Source organism: Elephantulus edwardii, unplaced genomic scaffold (assembly GCF_000299155.1).
Source record: "Elephantulus edwardii isolate Elephantulus edwardi_28Jun2011 unplaced genomic scaffold, EleEdw1.0 scaffold00124, whole genome shotgun sequence".
Classification (NCBI taxonomy): domain Eukaryota; kingdom Metazoa; phylum Chordata; class Mammalia; order Macroscelidea; family Macroscelididae; genus Elephantulus; species Elephantulus edwardii.
Genome location: NW_006399874.1, coordinates 2,766,611 through 2,789,960, shown reverse-complemented (window position 1 = coordinate 2,789,960; position 23,350 = coordinate 2,766,611).

Below are 23,350 nucleotides of genomic sequence, written 5' to 3'. Positions count from 1 at the left end.
AAAAACAATTGAAGCAAAAGGATCATGAGCGGTTTTTTAAAAAAGGATCGATAAAATTGGCAAACCACTGGCAAAGAAAAGAAAATAGAAAATAGAGGAGAAAGAGAAAATAGAATTCACTTGACTAAGAAATTATAGAGGTGACATCACAACAAGATGAAATTAAATAGATAATATCTGAATACTATGAAAACCTATACTCTGGTAAATTTTAAGAAAATCCAACAACCTAGAGAAAATAGATTAAATTCCTTAATATTCATGCCCTACCCAGTTTGACCCAGACAGATATATTACACTTAAAAAGACCAGTCACAAAAGAAGAAATTGAACAGGTCATAAAAGTAATTCTCCATAGCAAAGGTTCTGAACTACATGGTGTCACAGCTGAATTCTACCAAACATTTATAGATGTATCACTAATTCCACTTAAAGTATTTTAAAAAATAGGGAAAAAAAGGAATACTTCCAGGATTATTCTATAACCCTGATTGATACCAAACCCAAACAAAGACAGTACTAACAAAGAAAACTATAGACAAATGTCTCTAGTGAATATAGATGCAAAAATCCTTAACAAAATCCTAGCCAATAGAATCCAAAAGCACGTGAAAGAAATAATTCATTATAACCAAGTGGGACTCATAACGGGTATGAAAGGAGGGTTCAACATCAGAAGAAGAATCAATGTAATTAATCTTATTAACAAAGCAAATAACAAGAACCATAAGATCTTAGCAAATGGTATAGAAAAGGCAAAAATCCAACATCCCTTCCTGATTAAGATCCATAGCAAAGTTGAAATAGAAGGGAATTTCCTCAAAATAGTATATAGTATATATGCAAAACCAATAGTCAATATTATTTTCAATGGTGAAAGACTAAACGCATTTTTCTTTTAAACAGGGATCAGGCAAGAATGCCTACTGTCACCACTTCTATTCAATATTGTATTGGAAGTACTTGCTAAGGCAATACAACAAGAGAAGAAAATAAAGGGCATTCAAATAGGCAGAGGTGGTTAAACAGTCTCTATAAGCAGATGAAATGATAGTGTACACAGAAAACCTCAATGACATAACAAAAACAAACAAAAAACAACAACAACATCCTGTCAGAACTAGTAGACCAATTTAGTAGAGTGGCAGGATATAAGATCAATATAAAAAAAATAAAGTCAGTGGATTCTTCTACAGTAACAAAGAGAAGTAACTCAGAGAAGGAAACCAATAAAGCAATACCATTTACAGTAGCCAACCACAAATTGAGATACAATCTATATGAAGAAAATTATAGCACATTTCTTCAAGACAAAATACAAGACCTATAGAAATGGGAAAATTGTCCCTATTCATAGATAGGGAGACTCATTAGTGTGAAAATAACAACCCTTCTAATATCAATCTACATATCTAATGCAATCCTGAAACAGATACCAAATTCATTTTTCAAGGAGATTGAAATAAAAATTGTCAAGTTTTTGGGGGGAAAGGAAAGAAATATCAAATATGCAAAACATTTCTAAAAACAAAGATGAAGTGGGAGCCATAGCACTCCCTGCCCTCAAAATCTACTACATAGCAGTTGTAACCAAACAGCATGGCAGTGGTACAACAAAAAGCATACAGACCAATGGAACAGAACAGAGAACCCCAAAATGGACCCAGGTATATATGGTCAACTGATATTCATCAAGGAAATAAAACCTATCAAATGGGGAAATGATGACCTCTTCAACAAACAGCAAAATTGGAGTGCAACCTGCAGAACTGAAACAGAATTCATATTTCACACTATATACAAGGTGGGTCAGAAACCTGAGAATAAAGCCCCAAACCATAAAGTTTATCAGGGACAAGCTAGGACCAAGATAAGATTGTCAAATGTTGTCAAATGTCGTCAAGTCATAGGTGTGCCAGAATTTATAAATGCTGAAATGCTTGACTTCGCCTTCAGGCTGAAGGCCAGTGTGTTGTGAGTTGGTTTTATGCTGTAAGTTGTGATGGCCTTTCTCATCTTGAGGAGTGACAGGTATGGAACACTTGACACTCATACCTTTCTTTTTGTCCCAAGTGGGTTTCAGCAGATGGGACTTACCAGAGGAACTGGGAGTCTCTGGCTAACAGTCTACCAGCATGTGGGAGTGCCAGAATTTTTTTTTAATTTAAGACAGCATAGCCTATGGTATAAAAAGGCTGCCAAATATAAGCAAAAATACTCCATCTGGAGAGGATAAAATTGATGAATGGGACCTTCTACAGATTAAATTTCTGTGAGCCTCAAAAAACTTTTCCATCAGAGTGAAAAGAAAACTTATTGGGGTTTGGGGGAACCCATTTGGCAATACCATTTCAGACAAGGGGTTCATATCAAAGTTTGCAGAATCCTACAGGGCTTCCACAAGCAAAAGACTGATAGCACAATTACAAAATGGGCAAAAGATATGGAAATATTTTTTATATAGGAAGATATTCAGATGGTCAACAGCCACGTGAAGAAATGCTCAAAATCACTGGCAATAAGCGAAATGCAAGTAAAAACTACAATGAGATACCATCTGACTCCAGTAGCAGTGGCAAAGTTTAACAGGACAGCAAGTAAGAAATGTTGGAAAGGATATGGCGAGATAGGAACTCTTATACAGTATTGATGGGACTGTAAAATGGTACAACCATTCTGCCAGACACATTGGCATTTCCTCAGAAATCTGAACACAGAAATTCCATATGATCCAACTATTCCATTTCTGAATATACCCTGAGAAAATGAGAACTGAGGCACACACGGAGACTTGTACCCCACGTTCATTGCGGTATTATTCAAAATCACAAGAACATGGAAACGGCCCAAATGTCCAATCACAATAGAATGCATTGAGAAACTATGGTACATTCACATAATGGAATACTATATAGCACACAAGAATAATGATTTTTGTAAGTCACTATCTAACTTATAAGGAACTGAAGGGTATTATGCTAAGTGAACTGTTGTTACATGCCATTGAGATTTTTGCAACTCATAATAACCCTTGCTCTGAACCCTGCTTTATCTTGGACCAATTTCATTGTCTCTAACACACTTACTCCCATTAGCCCAGTCATTGAGTCAATCCATTTCATCTAGGGTTTTCCTATCTTGTGCTGTCCCTCTACCCCTCCAAGAATGATGTCCTTCTGCAAGGACTGGTCCCTTCTTGCAACATGCTCAAAGTATGTTAGATGAAGCTTCAAAATCCTTGCATCTAAGAAGCAGCTTGGATTCACCCTCTCCAGGATGAACCTGTTTGTTCTCCATGTAGCCCATAGTATGTTCAATACTCTTGTCCAGCACCACAACTCAAAGGCATCAATTCTTTTTCAATCATCCTTAGTCATTTTCCCGCTCTATGATGCATAGTAAGTCATTGTAAAGATCAAAGCCTGGTACAGGTGCACTTAGTCTCTAGACTGACATCATTGCTCTTCAGTACTCTGGAGCAGTCCCTGACAGCAGATTTTAAAAATGAAATTAATCTTTGGATTTCCTGGTTGCTGTAAGAAAACAGAGAGTATAGAGAGGTAAAAAAGAGAAGAAGACCCTCAATGAGATTAGTTACAATCAATAGGCTTAAATATAGCAATGATTGTGAGGGTGGCACAACCCTGGGAAATTATTTATTCCATTCTTCCAGTATTACTTAGAATAAAGAAGATAATAATAACAATCAACATTGAACCAGATATCCAAGTCTTTTCTCCTATGGGACCACTGATGGACTTGAACTTTTAGTAAGCTGCTTTTCAGTAAGCAAGCTTTTCAATAAGCAACTGAGGCTTTAACCACTGAACAACCAGGGTTTCTTAGATAAAGATATTATCATCATCGTGTGTCATCAAGTCAACTATTACTCATAGTGACCCTATGTACAAGAATCTTGAATCCTGCTCTATTTTGAGTCAACTTCATTGTCTCTGACAGAACTACCCCCATTACCCCATCACTGAGTCAATCCATTTCATCCAAGGTCTTCTTTTCTGCTGTTCCTCCATCCTTCAAAGCATGATGTCCCTTTCCATGGCTGGTCCTTCCTTGCATTGTTTGATAATTTACACACTCTATCAGGTCACTTTTTTTTTGAAACATAAATAAATATTGATCTCTTCTAGTAAGTTGGTCAGGTGGTTGTCCTCCAGATTTCTTGGCATAGCCTGGTGAGCATTTACAGAGCTGCATATGTTTGTTGGCATTTCATCAATTCCTAAGGCCTTCTTTTTTATCTATTTCCCAATTCCTTCAGAGCAGCTTGAACTTCCTCCTTCATCATCATTGCTACTAATTCTTGTTGTCAATTTAATATTTTGATATTTCAACACACTTCGGTATTTATATTTCTATGCTAATCTTGTGTTTGACTTCTCTTTCCTGATATCACAATTGCCTTTATTTATTTGATCTACTTATTCCTTCCAGCCTAGCACACACTGTCTATAACATATAACAGTATAACATATACTGCTTCTCCACTATCTTTTGTGGTGCAGTACATTGTTCAAGATGATTTGTTAACGTTGAATTTGATTCTGCACATACCTGGATAAGATTATGCAGATTACACAAATTTGCTTGCTGAAACTGAGGAAGGCCTGATGCTCTTGCTGCAGAAGGTCAAGGACTATAGTCTTTGATATGGATTGAAGTTCAACATTAAGAAGACAAAAATTCTCACCACTGGGCCAATTGGCAATACCATGATAGATAGAGAAGAGTTTGAGGTTGTTAACGATTACATCTTGCTTGGCTCCACAATCAACATTCTTATTAACACCATCAGTCAGGAAATCAAATGACAAATTGCATTGGTACTGCACTGAAACAGATGAGGGAGTGAATAATTTTAAAGCGTTGTATGATAGGGCCTTATGGTTATCACTGGAGTCCACAATTAAGGTTGCATAGTGGCGGGGGGATTGTGTGCCAGGGAAGGAGTGTTTCTTTCACTTTTGAAAGAGAGGAGTGAACTGGGAGGGGGGGAGGGATGGGCAGGGAGAGAAGTGCAGCAATGAATGAATGGAAATCCAAAATCTCCGTAAACGCCCATTAAAATTATTTTTAAAAAGCCCCCAAAAACAAAGAAAAAAACCCCCATAATTCCTGCTGCTTAAAAAAAAAAATTCTCCTGTCAGGGACCTCCCCAGAGCATTGAAAAGCAATAATGTCAGTCTAAAGACTAAGATGTGCCTAACTGAGTACAGGGCTTCACAATAAATTATTATGATTCAGAGAGCTGAAGAGCTACTAAGGATGGCAGGAGAAGAATCTATGCCTTTGAGTTGTGTTGCTGTAGAAGAGTCTTGAACATGCCATGTACTGCCAAGAAAACAATTAGTTCTGTTTAGAAAGAGTGAAACCAAGTTTCTCCTTGGAGGCTAGGATTGTAAAGCTTTGTCTCACATACTTAGGACATGTGGCCAGAAGATACCAGTCCTTGAAGAAGGACATTATGCTTGGAAAGATGGAGGGACAGCACAAGAGAGAAGACCCTGGAAGAGATTAATTGATACAGCGACTGGGACATTGAGGTTTGTTATGTCAGCATTAGTGAGACTGGTTCAGAGCAGGGAAGGGTTCAGAACTGCTTTACATAGGGTCACTGTGGGTTGCAGGTGACTCAAGGGCACATAACAATAACAATAATGGCAATGAGGTAAATATCACCCTTGGGGTATGAACTTGTAAATAAAATGTGTAGATTACTAACAAATAGATTGGTCAGTTTTACCATCCTATCAAGTTTAAATTGAGCAAGTTCAGAGGCATAAAATAAGAATATGGCTACTAGCAAAAAGAAGAAATAGAGGGTACAGTTTTGAGTAGAGGTTCCTATGAAGAACAGAGTAACAGCAGAGAAGTAGTAATAGCAACAGCAGCAGCAGCATCTACTGTAATAGCAGCAACAGATGTGGTGGTGAATCAGAAGCAGATGGAGTTTAACTGTAAAGGGCACCCCACGGTACCAAATCTGAGGTCCTTCATGCAGAGTTAATGGAGGGCTAAGGAAAGGCTCCATAATCTGAAAGACTAAAAGTACTGTTTAACACTGGCTCTAAACCTCTAAGTTGAAAGTTAAAGGGCTTGTGAGTACACCTGGGAAGTTGTCCTGGTTGAAAAATGGTATCTTGCATTCAATTCGAATTGCAATCTATTAACATGATTAGTAAAGCCTATAATCAGAATATGACATATGAGTTCTGTGTGGTCATTGCAACAGAATAGCAGATCCAGTAGTAGAGCCATAGGACTTATGAAAGAGTGGGTGGTGTTAGAATTGGCAGAAGGAGTTGTAAGACTGTAGGAGCGTGTCTAACTTCATAGGAATCAGTACTATGCTGCTTGTGTTACAGATGGGTACTCTTCCCACTAGTGGAGTCAGTGGACTTCAGTGTTTCTGTACCTTAGTTTTATTATTTAAAGGGGAATATTGGCTTCTGAGTGTTTTTGTCATGTCTTTCCTGAATTCTTTTTATATTGTTGTTGTTGTTGTTTGGTGCTGTCGAGTCATAGATGACTCATAGCGACCCTATGAACGAACGGCCTGAGCACTGTTGGTACATAGAGTTTCCAGAGGCAAGCCATTTCGGAAGTGGATGCCACTCCTGCTTCCAGGCTTGTTTTAATCAGGAAGCTCCAGCCAACACTGTCCACCATGGTTACCCATTACTACAACTGGCACATCACTGTCACAGTGTTCAGTATCACAGCAACCATGAGTTACTTCTGCACAGCAACGCATAGACCAGTGCTATACCACCTAGAAGAATGTTTGACAGGAAAACTATTTGAACCCGGCCTGAGGGCCGTAGATGAAAATCATCTACCTTTGGCTTGGTAGCACAGCTTCCTTCCCACTAGGCCAAGGTAGCTCTTTCTTTGTCGTTGTCGTTGTTATTGTTGTTTAGTGCTGTCGAGTCGTAGATGACTCATAGTGACCCTATGAATAAGCAGCCTAAGCACTGTTCGTACATAGAGTTTCCAGAGGCAAGCCATTTCTTTTTATATTGAGAACTAAAAATGAGTGCATATTTCTGAAAAAGCAAGGAGAAATTAGGAAAAAGAATAAGATAAGCTCTAAACCAAAGTTTACAGAGATGACAAACTTTTCAATTCCATTTTCCACTTCTTTGATATTCTTTATACTCAGCCTACCTTTGCAGCGCTGTCATCATAGAAAACAAAATCTCTGTAACTTAGTGACATAACATTTTTCCAACCTATGTTTCATCTCTTTTAATATCAGCATAATTTGAAAAGAAATTGTCAAGTGTCTTCTTTGCATTTTCCATTCTCAAATGTTTTAAGTTTGTGCCTCTTGAGAATATTCATTGTACTTGTCTTTTATATTAACTGATATGGAGTTGAAATGAGTGATTCATTATTCACTTTAAAATATTTGTAATGCGTGAAATGCTCTTGCTTTTAGAGAAATAAAAGAACAAATATAGTCCTTAAATGACTAGATTAGTGGAATGTTGCAAGAAATAACTTGTCATTTCAAGGTCAGTTGCTGTCATTAGATGCTGTTGAGTTGAGTATGACTTAGACACTCTTATGAATGACAGAGAAGAATCTGATCTTATGCATAAAACAAAAAATTCTCACTATACATTGCAGTGTACATTATGAATTTCATTTCAATATCAAGAAAACAAAATTTTCACCACTGGACCAATAGTTGACACTATGATAAATGGGGAAAAGATTGAAACTGTCAACAACTTCATCTTATTTGGATCAATAATCAACACAATTTGTATCTGGTCAGTAGAGGAAACATTGTACTAGGTAAGTCAGGGACCTCTTGAAATTACTGAGGTGCAATGTTATTAGGTTGAGGACTAAAATTCACCTAATTTAGACCATTTATCTTTTCAATCACTTGCTAAGCTGCTGAGAGATGGACATTGAATAAGTATGATAGAAGAAAAATTGATGCCTTTGAACTGGGGTGCTGGAGAAGAGTACTGAATATCCCAAAGATTGACAAAATAACAGATCTTTTTTTGGCGAAGGTGCAGTCTGAGTGCTCCTTGAACGCAATAATGGAGAAGCTTCATCTCACATACTTTGGCATGTTGCTACAAGAGGCTCTTCATTGGGGGGTGGGGGAGCTGGCAAAGGAGAGGGAGACCCTCAGTCATGTGGATTGGCTGGAGGGATGGGCTCAAATGTGTTCAAGATTGTGGAGCTGGCACAGGACAGGGCAGGGTTTAAATTTGTTTCTTATAAGGTTGCTATGAGTCGTACTGACCTTGATAGTACCTAACAGCAGAAATACCTAGGAGTACCATCATGATAAATGGAATTGTTGATGATTTCATTTCATTTCATGTTGTTATTTTGTACTTTTGAGTTAATGACAACTCATAGCAACTCTAATCATGTTCTATCCTGAGCCAGCCTCACCATTTCCAACACACTTGACCTCATTGCCACAGTCAGTGTTCCATCTCTTCCAGGGTCTTCCTTTATTGCACTGACATTCTATGCTTCCAAGCATGATGTCTTTCTCCAAGGACTTGTCCCTCCTAAAACATGTCCAAAAGATGTTTTCAGAATCCTTGCCTCCAAGGAGCAATCTGGCTTCACTCTTCCCTGCACAGAACTTTTTTTTTTCCTTTGGGAGGTCTATAGTATGTTTAATACTCTTCTCTAGCACCACAACTCAAAGTCATCAATCCTTTTTCTGTATTTCTTATCCACTGTCCTGTTCTCAGCAGCATGGCAAGCATTTGATAGTGGCTTAGCTCACTATCACCTTAGTCTTTCTGCTGACATTATTGTTCTTGAGTACTTGGGAGAGGTTCTTGACAGCATGTTGTTGTTGTTGTTAAGTGCCGTCGAGTCGCAGGCGACTCATAGAGACCCTGTGAAGGAGAGTCCTTGACGCTTGGGTGCCTTTCATCCTCTCTCCAAGTTCATAGGGTTTCCCGAGGCAAGCTATTATGGAAGTGGATGCCACTCCTCCTTCCACGCTTGTTCAATCGGGGAGCTCCACCCCACTCTCAGTCTGCATTGTAGCCAACCATTAACGCATTTGACACATCCGTGACAGCATATTTTCCCCAATTCAACTTGTCATTTGATTTCCTGATTGCTGTTCCAAGGGAGTCGACTGATGATCCTAGAAAGATAAAATTGTTAACAACTTCAATTTTTCTCCATCTATCATTATGCTGCCTGTTGGTCTGGAGGTGAGTAATTTTTGTTGCCGTTTTCATTATGTTGAGTTACAATCAATACTGAAGGCCTTGTTCTTGTGGAGAAAATGCTTCAAAACCTCCTCAAGGACTCTTCAAGTCCTGTTCAATATTTAGACGAGCAAGGTTGTGTCATTGCATAAAGCAAATTATTGATGAGTCTTCCTTCGATCTTTATTACACATGCTTCTTCATAGAGTCCAGCCTCTGAAATGAACTATTCATCATATAGATTGAAAAAGTATGGACAAAGATACAACTCTGAAATACTTCTTCATTTTGAACCATGAAGTAGTCTCTTGCTCTGTTCATACAAGAGCTTCCTGGTTTAGGTGTAGATTTCACTTGAGCACAATCAATTATTTCGGATATCAAAGATATCACCTATGAAGAACACAAACTATCATTACCAAGACAGAGGAGGAATTAACAATCAAAATGAATGTCAGAAGAGACTCTGAAAAGATTATACTAAAATGCTGAGAAGTACCTCCCTCCTCAAAAAAAAAGGGGAAAAAAATGAAGTTAAATAATTGAACAGAAGATTTTGAAAGGCAGTTTGTGAAGACAAAGCAAAGTATACAATTAACTTGAGTCAGAAAATTAAAAAAAAGAACTCATTTGATATTTCTGAAGTTGTAGGAATTAAAGACCAAATTCAATCTTTGAGTTGCAATACTAAAATATTCAATGTGCAAAATCTTGGATGTTCTAGAAAGCATTAAAAGAAAATGGAAGTAATGCACAGAATCATTGCACCAAAATAATTGGCTGACACAGAACTGCTTCAGAAATAGCATGTGATTGAAAACCAACGGTAATAAAGAAAGAAGTTCAAGCTGCTCTGAAAGAATTGACAAAAAAAAATAAGATCCTAGGAAGTGATGGAAGAGCGATTGACATATTTCAACAAATAAATGCACTCCTGGATATGCTCACCAGATTGTGCCAAGAAATCTGGAGAGCAGCTACTTTGCCAACTGACAGAAATAAATCCATAATTATTCCATTTCCCAAAAATGTCATTCAATAGTATGTGGAAATTATTGAATAATATTATTTCTATCACAGAAAAGCAAAAAATTACTGGAGATTATACAAAAACAGCTGCAACAGTATATCAACAGAGAATTGTTAGGAATTCAAGCTGAATTTAGTAGAGGCCATGAGCACTAGGGATAAAATTGTTGTCAGATGGATCTTAGCTGAAAGCAGAGAGTTATCAAAAAGACATCTATTTAAGCTTTACAAACTATGCAATTGAGTTTGACTGTGTGGATAACAATGTGATTAATGTTGGGAGGAATGGGAATTCCAGAACACTAGATTGTTCTCATGTGAAATCTACACCTTTAGTTGGATAATGTAGTATAACTATGGAAATAACAGCCAGGAGATCAAAAGATGCATTATAATGGGCCAGGATGCTGCCAAGAACCTCTCTAAAGTGGTAAAGGACAGGGATATAATTTTAAAGGTTATGAAATACCTGTGACAAGCCATGGTATTTTAAATTATTTCATATGGATGTGAAAGATGGACAATGAATAAGAAAGACTGAGGATCAATCAAAGCTTTTGGATTCTGGTGTTGACAAAGGGCACTAATCTTATGAATTGTCAAGGGTAAATTAATACGTTTTATAACAAATAAAGCCAGGGCGCTCCAAAGAAGCAAGGCTTGTGAGACTATTTTTCATATACTTTTGGCAGATTATAAGAAGAATCAGGTCCTGGGGGAGTACATCGTACTGAGTATGGTAGTCAGTGGGAAAAATAGAAGATTCTCAGTGAGAAAGACCGACATACGACAGGAACAATGAGTTTAAGACTGGAGACCACAAACCAGATTGGCAGATGCAGGATACTCCAAAATCATCCTAGTTTTGCCAGAGTGCAAAGATATGTATCCTATAGGACACTTTCCTGAGACCTCTCCTTAATTTGGTATGGCTAATCATATCTTTCAAAATGGCAATGAATATTTTGGGTGTACACCAGGGATATGTCCTATCTCCATACCTTTTCAACCTGTATGCAGAACAGATTGTCCAAGAGTCTGAGCTCTATGAGGAGAAGTGTGGCATCAGAATTGGTGGAAGATCTATCAACAATCTACGTTATGCAGATGACACAACCCTGCTTGCTGAAACTGAGGAGGACCTCATGCACTTGCTGCAGAGAGTCAAGGACTGCAGCCTTCAGTATGGACTGAGGCTCAATGTCAAGAAGACAAAGATTCACACCAGTGGATCAATTGGCAGCATCAGGATCAGTGGCGAAGAGATTGAGGTTGTTAACAGCTTCAGTTTGTTCGGCTCCACAGTCAACACTCTTGACACCAGCAGCCAGGAAATCAAAAAACGTATTGTGATGGGAAAATCTGCTGTTAGGCATCTCTCTAAAGTACTCAAGAGCAACAGTGTGTCTCTGGAGACTAAAGTGTGCCTGATACAGGCCATGGCCTTTGCAATTACTTGTTATGCATCAGAGTTGGACAATGACTAAGGGAGGAGAGAAGGAGAATTGATCCCTTTGAGCTGTGGTGCTGGAGAAATGTTGAATGTACCATGGACTGCCAAGAAAACAGATTTATCCTGGAGAGGGTTACACTGGGCTACTCCTTGGAGGCAAGGGTTCTGAGGCTTCGTCTGACATACTTTGGACATGTTATAAGGAGGGACAGGTCCTTGGAGAGGGACATCATGCTGGGTAGAGTAGAGGGACAGAGCAGGGGGAGAAGACCCTCTATGAGGTGGATTGATTCAGTGACTGGGGTAATCGGGATGTGTATTAGGTATATTGTAGCTAATGTTATATGGATCTTGGTGAAAGCAGAGAGTACCAGAGACATGTTTATCTGTGCTTCATTGATTATGCAAAGACACTTGACTGTGTGGATCATAACAGACTGTGGCTGACTCTGAGAAGAATGGGAATCTCAGAACACTTGATCGTGCTAATGCGAAACCTATACTTGGACCAAGAGGCACTCATCAGAACAGAGAAAGGAAACACTGCATGGTTCAAAAGTGGGAAGGGTGTGTGCCAGGGATTTGTCCTGTCTCCAGACCTTTTCAACTTGTATGCACAATAGATCATCCGGGATGCTGGGCTCTATTAGGAGAAATGTGACATCAGGATTGGTGGAAGATCTATCAACAATCTGCACTACGCAGATGACGCAACCCAGCTTTCTGAAACTGAGGAGGACCTGAAACTCTTGCTGCAGGGGGTCAAGGACTGCAGCTTCCAATATGGATTGAGGCTCAATGTCAAGAAGACAAAGATTTTCACCACTGGACCGATTGGTAGCATCAGGATGGATGGTGACGAGATTGAGATTGTTCACAGCTTTAGTTTGCTTGGCTCCACAATCAACACTCTTGGCACCAGCAGCCCGGAAATTAAAAGGCGTATTGCAATGGGAACGTCTGCTGTTACGGACTCCCTAAAGTACTGAGGAGCAATGGTGTCTCTCTGAAGAGTAAGATGCATCTGATTCAGGCCATGGTCTTTGCAATCACTTGTTATGTATCAGAGAGTTGGACAATTACTAGGGAGGATAGAAAGAGAATTGATGCCTTTGAGCTTTGGTGTTGGAGAAAAGTCTTGAGGGTACCATGGACTGCCAAGAATACAGTTTCATCCTTGAGAGGGTTAAACCCATCTGCTCCTTGGAGGCAAGGATTCTGAGGCTTTGTCTGAGTACTTTGGTAATGTTGTAAGGAGATACCAGTCTTTGGACATCATGCTTGGGAGGGTGGAGGGCAGGAGCAGGAGGGGAAGGCCCTCTAGGAGGTGAATTGATTCAGTGACTGGGGTAATCAGGATGGGTGTATCGGAGACAGCGGGACTGGCACAGGACAGACCAGAGTCTAGGGCTATTGTACTAAACTCTGTTGTACAGAGTTTAGGTCGCTATGAGTCGCAAGCAACTGGATGGCACATAACAACAACAACAACCACAACAACCACCTCTCCTTGTCTTCTTTTGCCTTGGTCACATTTCGATGACTTCTTTCATTCTGAGATCATCTTTCTTTTCATGATAACTTTTTTTTTTCATGATAACTATTTCATGCTATTAGTTAGGGAGCTCTATAGAGAATTCTATATAGCTCTCCATAGAGAGTTGCCCTGCTAACCCAGAGGCTGTGCCTATCTGGTTGTTTGAATTCATAGACTATCTCCTCCCATATAATATACAACCTTGGGCTGCATAGTTTGGTGAGTGAAGGGGAAAAGGGTGAAGTAAACAGGAGGGATCCAGTGGGGACTTGAAAAGACATAGTAGTGATAAGTAAGGTCCAGTAGTGATTAATTCTATAAAACATAATGCATGGGAATGATTTTATGAAACACAGTGTGAATGAAGAATAGTGTGAAACACAGTGTATATTAACTTTGTAAGCAAACCAATATAAAATAAAAAAATACAGCCTTGGAAATACAATACAAAATCAACTATGAGTCAGTTCCAATTGGACGGCAGTAAATGAGTGAGTGAGTATTTAGTTTTAGTGATGTCATTCTCACCTCTGGTAACCGTCAAAGAATTCTTCCTGTTCCTAAACCTATTATTGACTTTATAAAATGGTGATTTCATAAAATATATCTCCCTTTTTCATTGACTTCTTTTAATCAACATAATGTTCTCCAGGTTCATTAATTTAAGCATTGCTTCATAGATTTATCGTTATTCTGTATGGTTGCATTGTTATATTTATGTATTATAATTTATTTGTTTATCTATTCATGTGTTGACAGACATTATTCTGTTTCCAGTTCCTGTTAATGTGAGTAAAGCTGCAATGAACATTAGGCTGTAAATGTCTGTGTCAAGCTCTTACTTCTCTAGGTCTTAGATTGCTAGATTTTATGATTTTATATATATATCTCATATATATCATATATAAAACATATATATTATGTATATGAAACATATATATTATATATATATTTCTAGTTTTTCAAAGAAACATCACACTGTTTTCAATATAGGTGATGCAGTTTTTCAATTGAATGCAGCAGTATAAATAAGTTTTAATTTCCTCACTGCCTTGCTAGCATTTGTTATCGATCATTTGGTGGTTTTTTTTTATCATTTAAATTGTTGCTAGGATAATAAACTATCTCTTTGTAGTTTTGGTTTGTATCAGGTGGTTGGGTTTTTTGTGTGTTGTTTTGTTTTTGATTAATAATGGCAAGAGAAGGATGTGTAATCTCATCTCCTATCATTTAATCCCTCTGAAAACCTACTGGAGGGTCAGTTATGGGTTAGTTTCCACTTGAAAACTGGGTTATCACCCACCTTACAATTTATAGCCTTCTCTTAATACCCTTTACTTAGAAGGTCAGCTCTGACTTGATTCTCACACAATGGCAACAAGAGAGATTTACTACCTTCATAATATATTATTTGTATATTATTAGCATTGGTGATTTCATTTGCCATAAATTAAACTATTTTGTATTTCTGACTTTAATCTATTTTGTGTATGGTATGTGACATACTGAGTTTTAGTTTTCTCTACAAATGAAAATCCAATATTGTCAGCACTATCTGTATCATAATACATTATAGATGATGTAACTTATTACTGATAATATAACATTGTGATTAAAACAATGAGATTGAGCATGAAGGAAATGATGGCACAGGATAGGACAAGGTTCAGATCTGTTGTCATTATGAATTGTAGTCAACTTCCCAGCACCTAACAACAACAATATAATCATACTGTCTGCCAATTGGGATAATTTTACTTCTTTCTTATTGTCTTGGTTATCAAATAATGTTATTACAGAAATATGACAAATGGATGGTTTAACAAACAAACTTATTCTTTCACAGTTTAGATTAGAAGCCTGAATTTAGGGCACTAGATAGAGGTAAATGCTTCCTCTCTTTATTGGCTCTGGAATAAAGTTTTTGCTGTCAATCTACCCCTGGGTAAAGAGTTTCTGGCCGCAAGGCACGCAAGTGCAAAAAATATACTCTCCTCACAGCTGTCTCCTTGGTTGTTGTTTTTATGTGCTATCGAGTCACCTGTGAATCATAGTGACCCTATGTACAAATAGCCCTAAACCTTGCTCTATCCCTTGTCAATCTTATTGTCCCTGACATAACTACCCCAATTACCACAGTCACTAAATCAATCCATCTCGTCTAGAGTCTTCCTCTCCTGTGCCGTCCCTCCACTCTCCCAAGCATGACATACCTCTCCAAGGAATAATCCTGCATAGTAACATGTCCAAAGTATGTCAAATGAGGCTTCACAATCCTTTCCTCCAAGGAGCAGCTTGGTTTCACCCTCTCCGGGATTAATCTGTTTTCCTTGCAGTCCACAGAATATTCAGAACTCTTCTCCAGCACCACTCAAAGGCATCAATTCTTCTATCATCCCTAGTTATTGTACAGCTCTCTGATGCATAGCAAGTAATCACAAAGGCCATGGCCTGTGTCAGGCACACCTTAGTCTCTAGACTGATATTGCTGTTCTTCAGCACTTTAGAGATATCTCTGACAGCAGACTTTCCCCAATGCAATTCATCTTTTAATTTCCTGGCTGCTAGTACCAAGTGTATTGATTGTACAGCCAAGCAAACTGAAGCTGTCAACAATCTCAATCTCTTCACCATCTCTCATGATGCTGTCAATAGGCCCAGTGGTGAGAATCTTTGTCTTCTTGATGCTGAGCTTCAATCCATATTGAAGGCTAAAGTCCTTGACGTTCTGCAGCAAGCACTTCAGGTACGCCTCAGTTTCAGCAAGCAGGGTTTTGTCATCTACATAACGCAGATTGTTGAAAATTCTACCTCCAATCCTGAAGCCACACTTCTCCTCATAGAGCCCAGCCTCCAAAATAATCTGTTCCACATTTGTTGTTGTTGTTGTTGTTATGTGCCATCAAGTCGCTTGCGAGTCATAGCAACCCTATGTACAACAGCTCTAAACTTTGCTCTGTCCTGTGCCAATCTCCTTGTCTCCGACACACTCATCCTGATTGCCCCAGTCACCAAACCAATCCATCTCCCAGAGGGCCTTCCCCTCCTGAGCCTGCCCTGTACCCTCCCAAGCATGATGTCCTTCTCCAAGGACCGGTCTCTCCTTACAATATGACCAAATTATGTCAGATGAAGCCTCAGAATCCTTGCCTCCAAGGAGCAGCCAGGTTTAACCCTCTCCAGGATGAATCTGTTTGTTTTCTTAGCAGTACATGGTACCCTCAGCACTCTTCTCCAACACCAAAGCTCAAAAGCATCAATTCGCCTTCTATCCTCCCTGGTCATTGTACAGCTCTCTGATGCATAACAAGTGATTGCAAAGACCATGGCCTGTACCAGATGCACCTTAGTCTCCAGAGACACACCGTTGCTCTTGAGTACTTTAAAGAGGTCCGAAACAGCCAACTTTCGCATCACACTACGTCTTTTAATTTCCTGGCTGCTGGTGCCAAGAGTGTTGATTGTGGAGCCATTCAGACTAAATCTCTTTACCATTCATCTTGATGCTGCCAATTGGTCCAGTAGTGAGAATCTTTGTCTTCTTGACATTGAGCCTCAATCCATATTGAAGGCTGCAGTCCTTGACCCATTGCAGCAAGGTCTTCAGGTCCTCCTCAGTTTCAGCAGGCTGGGTTGTGTCATCTGCATAGCAGAGATTTTTGAAAGATCTTCCACCAATCCTGATGCCGCATTTCTCCTCATAGAGCCCAGCCTCCCAGATGATCTGTTCTGCATACAGGTTGAAAAGGTCTGGAGACAGGACACATCCCTGGCATATGCCCTTCCCAATTTTGAACCATGCAGTGTTTCCTTGCTCTGTTCTAAAGACTGCCTCTTGGTCCAAGTATAAGTTTCTCATTAGCACGATCAAGTGTTCTGAGATTCCCATTCTTCTCAGAGTCAACCACAGTTTGTTATGGTCCACACAGTCAAATGCCTTTGCATAAGCAATGAAGCACAGATAGACATGCCTCTGGTACTCTCTGCTTTCAGCCAATATCCATCTGACATTAGCTACAATATCCCTAGTACCATGACCCCTTCTAAACCCAGCCTCGACTTCTAGCAGTTCTCTGCTGATGTGCTGTTCCAGTCGTTTTTGGATAATCTTCAGCAGATTGAGCAAATATGGAGATAGGACACATCCTTGATTCACATTCTTCGCAGTTTTGAACCATGCAGTGTTTCCTTTCTCTGTTTTGATGATTGTCTCCTGTTCCAAGTACAGGTTTCGCATAAGCAAAATCAAGCGTTCTGAATTTCCCATTCTTCTCAGGAATGAATTTCTCTGCTATTTTTAAAAAATTTATTTTGTATTTGAAAAGACACTGACTGAAGATAAAATATGATCCTGTAGATTTTCCTGTTGCTTTGTATGCTGGGAGCTCTCAAGGCATAATGCCCCAAAAGCTGTGCTCTATTCCCTAAGGCACACACACACAGTTCAAATTCACCAAGTGATCACCAAGAGAAAGATGGATATTCTCCCCCTGTGTGACTTACTGCCTCTGAAAACCCACTGGGAGTCTTCTATGAATCCATTCCAACTTGAAGGCACATGACAACAATCCGGCTTTGTTAACATCATAGAAGTTAAGATTTATAATACATAGGATAACTATTTTTCATATTACAATATTGAAGATAATTACGATGTTGAAAAAAATTGTCTAGTCATAAAATTCAATCCACACGACTTACCACTTTGGATGTTTATTTTCCTTATCGTCTTATCATCCTGGCTAAGATTTTCAATACAGCATTGGATAAAAGTTATGATATAGGGTCTAACTCATCATCCAGGGAGCATGTTTAAAGGTAGTAAGTTCAACAATTCTTGTCTGTTTCACAATAGCAGAAAGTCTTTATGAAAAAAGGATGTTGTACTTTCTAAAATGCTGTTTCTACATCATTTGAGATGATTATGGGATTCTTTGCCTTTTTGTTACATATATGACAGTGTATATTGGTTGAGTTAAAATGTTATTATTATTCTTGTGTTAATAATGTTGCTATATTACGCTAAGTTCATATTGTTATGTCAATAAAAATTAAATGCATTGGAAAGATCTACTGCCAGTGAACTCTCTAGAATGTTAAAGAATAAAGATGTCTATCTTGACACAGACTAAGGTGCACCTGATCCAGCCCATGGTCTTTGCAATTACTTACTATACATCAGAGAGCTAGGCAAGGACAAAGAATTGCAGAAGGAGAATTGATGCCTTTAAACTATGGTGCTGGAGAAGAGTGTTGAACATTCCATGGACTGCAATGAGAAGAAACAGATTTGTCCTAGAGAGGGTGAAACCCAGTTGCTCCTTAGAGGCAAAGATTTTAGAAGCTCCATCTCACATAATTTGGGCATATTTCTAGGAGGGACCAGTCCTTGGAGAAGGACATCATGTTTGGAAAGATGGAGGGACAACACAAGATTGGGAGAACCTGGATGAGATGGACTCACACAGTAACTGAGATAATGGGGTTAGGTGTGTTGGAAACAGTGAGACTGGCTCAGGATATGGCAGAGTTCAGAGCTATTGTGCTTAGGGTAGCACTGGCATGTAACAACAGTAACCACCATATATAATAAAGTATATTGAGTTAATAATGCTAATATTGACTCTCCTTGGACAAATAGTATGATGTTACTTAGTAATGATACATACTTTTTAATATGCTGTTTAGTTCTATTGAATAAAATATTTGTTGAAAATTTTGCATCTGTAGTCAAGAAGGATATTGCTTTACATTTTTTTCTTTTTTTAATAGTGTTTTTCCCCCCTAGATTTGTCATAAAAGTAATGTTGGCTTCCTAGAGTGATTTTCTGGAGAATTCCTTCTTTGCTATGTTCAAGAATACTTTGAGTACAATTAGAGTAAAATATTCTCTGAAGGTTTGGAAGAATTCTCCGCTGAAGCCCTCTAGTGAAGTTCTGCAGTAGAATTGTTTTGTTGTTTTGCAAAGTTTTATTTTAGCGACTCATCTTTTTTTTCTTTTATTTTGATACTGACACAATTTTCTACCTCGGTCTGTATTACTTCAAGTAGGTAGTATGTTTCTATAAATTTGTTCATTTCTTTTAGTTTTCAAATTTTTAGAGAAAATATTTTAATAGTTTTCTGTTGTTCTTTTAGGGTCTATTTTATGTTAGCTGATTCTTTTGCAGTTTTACCCATTTCAGTTTTTATTTTGTTAGTTAGAGTTTCCCCCTTTTTTTTTCTTCACCAATTTAGTCATTGTTTAGCAGACTTCTTTATTGTTTCAAAGATCTAATTTCTAGTCTTACTGTTGTTTTCTATTGTTTTCTCAGTTTATATTTCCCTTTAAGTAGATACTCAAATCTTTCTTAGATCCTCTTCTGATAATTATAGACTTTGTTCTCTGTTATTTTTATCTTTGTTTGAGTTATAGGGTTAAAGTTTTTATTTTGGTTCTTCTTCATTATCTTAATATTATGGTTACAATTGGCTTTTTGTACTTCTTTTACAGGCATGCTAAGTGAATGAATAAATGAATGAATGAATGAATAGAGAAATTCCACATTTAAGCAACTCAATTTTATCTGTGCATATTTTAATTTTGATAATGGTAGTTGAAAGTTATTAAGTCAAGCCAGTCAAGCATTTAATGTCAAAAGGAATAGGATAACTTGTCATATTCAAAACTGCCTGTGGGTTCCCCTGTTTCTAGCAGCTGTTAGCAGAAATTTCTAAAAGGTTCATTTCTGACAGATTTGTGTGGATATATTCCTCTAAACTGAAAATGAACTAATGGAAATGCAAATTTAAAAAGCAATTTAATAAATGTTAAAGATCAACCTTCAAGATATAAGAAAACCAGGGAACTCAGACTGAGTGTATTAGTCTGTTGCATTTTGTTTGATAATCACATGATACTTCTTTGTGGAGAACCTCACCTCAATCTTTAAATGTAGACATATTACACAAGTAATAAATCATTATAAGGTATAAGTTGATTTTGATGAGAGGCAAAATTCTGTACTCTCACTACCCAAAGAGATATTTCATAAAATCATGTCTGATTCATTTTTATTTTGACTCTGTCAAGTTATTCTTTATGTTAGTGACATACTAAATACAACAGAGCAATGTAATACTTTCACAGTGAGATAAAGAACTTGCAAAAAAGATAAAATAAGCCATGTACTTTATAAAAAGATTGTCATATTAGGATTAGTAGAAGACTCATCAGTGATCTGTGTTATACAAATGACACAACCTTGCTTGGTGAAAGAAAAGAGGACTTAAAATACCTTCTGCAGAAGATTGAAGAGAGCAGCCTTTACTACAGATTATACCTCAACATCAAGAAAACTAAAATCTTCACCAGTGGGCCAATAGATAACACTATGATAGATGGAGAAAAGAGTGAAATTTTCAACAATTTTATGTTGCTTGGATCCACAATCTACACCTTTGTTACAAGCAATAAAGAAATCAAAAGACATGTTTCATAGAAAAAATCTTCTGTCAAAGACCTCTTTGAGGTACTAAGGAACAATGATATTTAAAAACTAAGTTTCACCTGACTCAAGCTATGGTCTTTTCAATTACTTGTTATGCATCTGAAAGCTAAACAATGGGAAAGGCCACAGAGCAACAATTTGTGCCTTTAAGTGCTTGTGCTGGAGAAGAGTACTGAGTAACCCATAACTATCAAAAGAGTAAATATGTTTCAGAAAAAGTGTAACAAGACTGCTTTGTAGATGCAAGGATAGTGAAATTTGGGCTCATATACTGTGGGCATGTATTACAAAGGGTCATTCTTTGGAAAGGGACACCATGCTAAGAAAAGTGAAGTGTCAACATATGAGAGAAAAACTCTCAACAACATAAATTGTCACAAGACTTTCAATGGGTTAAAATATACTAGAGATAATGAGGTTGACACAGGATTGGACAAGGTTCATGTCGGTTGTTCATAGATGGTTGCTATCAGTTGTACTTGACTCGATGGCATCTGACAGCAACAACAACAAATATATGGTATAGTCACTGTGTCAATTCATCTTTTTAAAGGCCATTCTCTCTTTTGACATATTTATGAAAAGAATAAGTAGGACTTCATACAGTTAAGAGGAAAGAGAACATTTCAAATAATTCAATTATTTAAAGACTTTGAAATTTATTATTTAAGAAATAAGAGACCATTGATGTTTCTAAATAAAAAATTGAATAATATGATATAAAAATAAAAAGAAAACTTTTGTCAGCTTTAGAGAAGATAGTTCTGTGTGAGACAAAATTTAGAATCCTTATTTTGGGTATAGAAATAAGTCCATAATCTTGGCTAAAAAAGATAGTGAAAGCATAAAGAAAGTGAATTTGAGATAAAGCCATATCAAAATTTATAATTATATGGAAATGGGAGTAAAAAAGAATGAAGAAGATAGAATCTGAGATTTCTTTTATGTCTGAGTGAAAAGTGACACTTCAATGAATTAGAAACATAGTAGGATTAAATCTTGTCTGGAAACACACAAATTAATAACAATTATCTCTGGTACATTGAATGGAAGAAATAATCATTAAGTAAAAAGAAATGTAAGGGAAAACATTCAACTAATACATTTAAAAAACCCAAAATCCCTGTAAATGTTCATTAAAATTAATAAAATTTAATAAAATAAAATATCATTTAAAAACTATCTTCAAGGTTATTGTTGTTAAGTGCTGTCGAGTCGCAGGCGACTCATAGAGACCCTATGAAGGAGAGTCCTTGACGCTTGGGTGCCTCTCTCCAGGTTCAGTGCGTTTCTGGAGGCAAGCTATTACGGAAGTGGATGCCGCTCCTCTTTCCATTTTCAAGGTAGGATGATGATTATTCCATTAAAATCTTAAAATAATATGGACTTCCCAAACCAATCTGTTTTGAAGGTATAAAGTTAGGAGATGAGATTGCTGAGACTTTGTTCGCCTCCTTTGTTCATGATGAACACCTAGAGAAAATAATATATAGTAAAATAATTGTTGATAAAAGAGATATCATTAAGCGGACTATAACTTATAACAGATTTGAACATTGCTCTATCCTGCACTACCATCACAATCTCTGTTGTCATTGTGTCAAAGCGTCTCATGGAGTGTCTTCCACACTTTCAGTGATCCTCTACTTTTTCCAACTAATTCTATTATTTTCAAAGACTAGCCCCTCCTGACAACACGGCCAAACTATAAGAGATGAAGGTTCACTATCCTTGCATCTAAGAAGAACCCTAGTTGCACTTTTTTCAAGATAGATTTGTTTTTTGAGAGTCCATGGTATATTCAATATTCTTCATCAACACAACATTTCAAAGGCAGTGATTCTTTTTTTTATTTCCTTATTCATTGTCCAAATTTCAGTTGTATAGAAAATAATTGAGGTCATCACAGCTTGCATTCATCAGTCTTTAACCTGGATTGAAACCTTATGAGCACTGCAAGAATGTTGTTGGTATAGTTTACAAAACAGCTGATGAGATTGTGGACTTGCTGTGAAGAAACTGTGGCAAGGCGTGACTTGAGGTCTCTTGTATTTGTGCTGGCCACAGTTAAAAGTTTTGCTGTTCTTGCTGGATGATTAAAAGAGAAGCTGACTTATAACTGCTCTAAGGTAAACCATGCTGAATGATTGAGGCAACCAGAAGCTTCTTGAATTTGTGTTGCTGAATTGAAATTAGGCCTTTTATTAATTACAGAATTGTGCTTTGCTGTTAAACTGTTTCGGAAATGCTGAGCTAAACCCTGGATGTGCATTGTGTGATATTATTTGCCTCCCTCACTCTTCAATGTACTTCTCTAATAAACCCCACTCTTGGTACCACAACTGTGAGTAAAGACTGTGAGTTAACAACAAATATACAATCCAGTGATTATTGGAAATAGGTGCCAGAACCTGGGGGAGGGGTGTGAGCTGTCTGACAAAGCAGCAATCTGTTTGCTGCAATGGATATTATTGGTGGGGACAATTCTTCTTTATGAAGTAAGTAGAAATTGGACTCAGGCTCACTCGTGTACCATCTGCTCCAACTGCAATTCGGCACAACAGACTCAATTACACAAGTGATTATGAGGATAGTAAAGACTGAGAGGTGTTTT